This window comes from Octodon degus, unplaced genomic scaffold (genome assembly GCF_000260255.1).
Source record: "Octodon degus isolate 3935 unplaced genomic scaffold, OctDeg1.0 scaffold00022, whole genome shotgun sequence".
In the NCBI taxonomy this organism is placed as follows: Eukaryota; Metazoa; Chordata; class Mammalia; order Rodentia; family Octodontidae; genus Octodon; species Octodon degus.
The window spans coordinates 12,472,396-12,476,987 of record NW_004524598.1 but is presented as its reverse complement, the minus strand read 5'-3'; positions in this window follow the sequence as shown (position 1 = coordinate 12,476,987).

Below are 4,592 nucleotides of genomic sequence, written 5' to 3'. Positions count from 1 at the left end.
TATTATTCAGCTATTAAGAATGATAAACTGCAAGCCTTTATATTGAAGTGGGTGCCACTTGAACATATACTCATAAGTGAAATAAACCAGACACACATGTGTAAGTATCATATAGTCTCCGTAGTATAAGAACTCAAAAGAAGAAATACAATTAGAAAGATATAATACAAGTAAAAGGAAAGCTGGATCTCAAGGACTTAACTAATCAAGAGAGGGAAAGGAGAAGAACTAAGAAACATGACCACATCAAGCCATACATTTATATGCAGAAGATGAGCAAGGAAATGATCCTGAGAATCTTCAGAAGATTTTTTAATCTAGCAGTATTGGGAAAGATTCTCACCCTGACTAACTATATGTCCTGATACCTGTGAACTAAGCTACTGCTCTCCAGATGGTAATTGGTAATAGTGGTTTCATTCTTGGAGTGCCTGTCTTTCTGGTCAACTGAACATTGGCTGCTTGTCATGACATGACAGTTGCTGCCATGATGTCTCTCAGGTAGATTGTTGTTCAAGAAGAAGGGGGTGGTGAAGGAAAGCAAGATACAGGAAAAGGAATATTATGAGACTGTACTGCTTCAAGGTTTTACATGGTGAGATTTTTGGACTTATGTTTAAACATAAGAAATACATAATTATTTATGCCTATTCAAAAAATATATTCTAATTTTTACATTTTTTATCATTCTGTAGGGACTTAAGGTTCAACATATCAATACTTGATGAAAAACACCTGTTCCATATTATGCCTCAGATGTTTGATATGCAGACAGATAGTGAGGTTAAGTTTAACAGCCTAAGTTGTTCGATAATAACAACAAGCTTTCCTTCTGGATGGTTAACAACCTAAGTTTGCAGACCAAAATTAGAGAAAAAGGAGGGCTGCAAGGAAAGCCAACATCTTGGCCCTAGCCTTATAAGGTCAATTAAGACTCAGGACACATGAGAACTTGTACTGTAATGTCATGTAACTCGGTAGTGTCCCAAATTTTCTGATCAAGGAGATTATGGGGCCAAAGAGGAAAGTTATCGATGATGTAGAGTTTGCCTAAGGAGAGTCACATGGATATAAAACTTTTTCTCAGGCTTTCACAGAGAGCACATTGGCCAAGCATTGGCCGTGATTCATCCACATGGCTGACACGGACAAAGGTTCTACAATCTGAGGTACAGGATCTCAGGATAAATCCTGAGGGATTTCACGGACCTTATCAGACCCAAAAGCTACAACTCTTGTTGCATAGGTCCTGCTTTACTTTGGTCTTAACCATCCAGAAGAAAAGGATAAAAATGAAATATAAGAAATAAAGCCATGCTGTTATGTTGAGTTGTGGGGGACTCAGGTCAAGAATTTCTGACATTGCCAGTTAAGCGGAAGACCCAATACTATTATAGGATATTGGACTCTTTTAGACTGTTTTGCTTAATTTGCACACCTATAATTTTCAAATAATGGAACTTAACAAAAACAGGGTATAGAAGTGAATGTCCATTTTGTATCTGTGTATTCAAAGTGTTTGGGATAGATATATAGTTAGTTACATTCTGTTTTTGAATAGAATGATTTGTTCTAATGGTGTTTGTAAATAGGATATCAAGTCCACAACTTGAACAGTAATTAGCCACTAAGAAGAATGTATGCAGTGTGTTAATTATTGAAACTGTCCTACCAACAAAAAAAGAATAAAAAATAGTAAAAACGAAAAAAAGAAAAAAAAATTGAAGACATTTAAATAGAAAATTTAATGAAAATAAACGTAACTGAAATGACTATATTATCAGCAGTTATTACCATGTTTATAGAAGCAGACTATAGCTACACCATAATGATCACCTGACAACAGAGATTTTAAGATTATTGTTAGCTGTATCCAAAATTCAGATGACAATTCAACAAATAAAACTGCTCATAGAACTGAAAAAAATGTATTTATGAGCATAGTGCAAAAGCAAAAACAAAAAAGCAGCTGAACATTCTCTCCCTGTTTCTCACCCATGCCAGTCTTTGAATTTTTCCTACTTAGGTTCATTTTGATGCTTCTTGGAATTGTAGTTTATGATTTAATTTTTTTATCACCCCTTTCCTTCCCTTCCCTTAATATAGTTTATCATTACTTTTTGTTACTTTATTACTTTTGCAAATTAAATAATATGGCTCAGTGGAATAAGCGCCTCCCTGGCAAGCCCAAGGGCCTGAGTTCAATCCCCAGTTATGCAAAAAAAGAAAAAAAGAAAAAAAAACCTATACAAATTAAATAATAAATATGCATGTTTTCTTTTTCATCAATTATAAGTAATTATATGTTTGTTCCACTGCATTAAATTTATTTTCAATTTTTATTTTTAATTTGGCATAATAATTGGACATATGTATGGGGTACAATGTGGTACTTTGATACATTGATATATTATTCAATGATCAACCAGGATAATTAATATATCTATCATCTCAAATATTAATCATTTCTTTTCTTTTTTGTGTCTGGCTCAGCCCATCCTGGGGGTGGGACTGGTGCAGCATGTGCTGCCAGGGTTCAAACCGCAGTCCTTGCACGTTAGCCTAAGCTTGTCTGTGAAGGCGATTTAGACTGCTGAGCTATCTCATTGACCTTCATCATTTCTTTTTGATGAGACCATTTGCAGTCTCTTCTAGTTATTTGGAAATATACAGGACATCATTGTTTACTATGGTCCCCATGCTGGGTGGTAAGACTGTATCTTTTGAATTAACTTCATTGATTTAAAATCACTTATTTATTTTATTTTATTTTCTTCATTTTAAAGAGAAAAAAGATAAAATAGCAATGAAATAGTTTCAAAACAGGTTAGTAGTATGGTTACAATAATTAATATATTGCATACTGTTGTCTTCATAGTAGTTTTTCAGAATGCAAGATGCAGAAGTGATAACTTGTCTAAAAATATTAGTACCAACTTTTATTCTCAATGAAATTAGAGAAAGTAGCTGTATATCTATCCTTTTTCCCATAATTTTATTGAGAAACAAATAGCAATGAGACAGATTCAAATCAAATTGGTAGGACAGTTTCAATAATTAACACATTGCATATTCACTTCCTAGTGGTTGTTTGCTGTACAAGATGCGGACATGATATCCTATTTACAAACAATAATAGAACAAATTCTTCTATTCATTAAGAGAATGTAACTATATATCTATCCTAACCATTTTAAATACACAGATAGAAAATGGACATCCATCCCTATCCCCTTTTTTGTTTAGTTCTGTCATTTGAATATTATAGGTGTGTAAACTCAGCAAAATATATTAAAAGAGTCCACTACCTCCATAATAGCATTGGATCTTCCAATTGACTGGCAGTGTCAGAAATATTTGACCTGAGTCCCCTATAGCTCAACATAACACCATGGCTTTACTTCTTATACTTTGGTTTTATACTTTTCTGCTCAATGGTTAAGACCAAGATAAAGCAAGACCTATGCAAAAAGAGTTGTATCTTTTGAATCTGATAAGGTCAGCCAAATCCTCTCAGGATTTATCCTGAGATCCTGTACCTCAGATTGTAGACATTTTGTCAGTGTCAGCCATGTGGATGAGTCACGGCCAATGCTTGCCCAATGTGCTCTCTGTGAAAGCCTGAGAGAAAGTTTTCTCTCCATGTGACTCTCCTTAGGCACACTCCACATCATCAATAACTTTCCTCTTTGGCCCTATAATCTCCTTGATCAGAAAATTTGGGACACTACCGAGTTACAAGACGTTATAGTACAAGTTCTCATATGAGTCTTCGTTGACATTGGAAGGCTAGGGCCAAAATGTAGGCTTTCCTAGCGTCCATCCTTTTTCTCTAATTTTGGTCTGCAAAGTTAGGTTTTTAACCCTCTAGAAGAGAAGCTTATTATTATTACCATACAACATAGGCTGTCAAGCTTAATGTCAGTATCTGTCTGAATATCAAACATTTTAGGCATAACATAGAACAGGTATTTTTCATCAAGTAATGATATGTTGAATTTTAAGTCCCTGCAGGATATGATGAAAAAAATTTGAAAAATTGATATATATTTTTAAAATAGACAAAAAGAATTGTATAATTCTTATGTTTACACGTAACTCCGGAAATCAAACCATATTCAACCTAGTAGCAGGACAGTCCCGCAACATTCCTTTACATATTCCCTGCCTTCATTCACCACCCCCTTCTTTTTCAACAATCATCTACCTAAGAGACAGCATGGCAGCAACTGTCATGTCATGACAAGGAGCCCATTTTCAGAAGACCAGAATGACAGGCACTCCAAGCATAAACACACTATTACAAATTGCCATGTTAAGTGCAGTTGTTAAGTTCACAGGTGTCAGTATATATAGTTAATCAGGGTGAGAATCATTCCAATTAACTGCTAGATTCAAAAATCTTCTGAAGATTCTCAGGATTATTGCCTTACCCATCTTCTACATATAATTGTATGGCTTGCCACTGTCATGTTTCCTAGCTCTTCCCCTTTCCTTCTCTTAACTATTTAGTCCTCAAGTTCTTGCTTTCCTTTTAGATGTATTATACATTTCTATTTGTACTTCTTCTTTGAGTTGTCATACTATGGAAA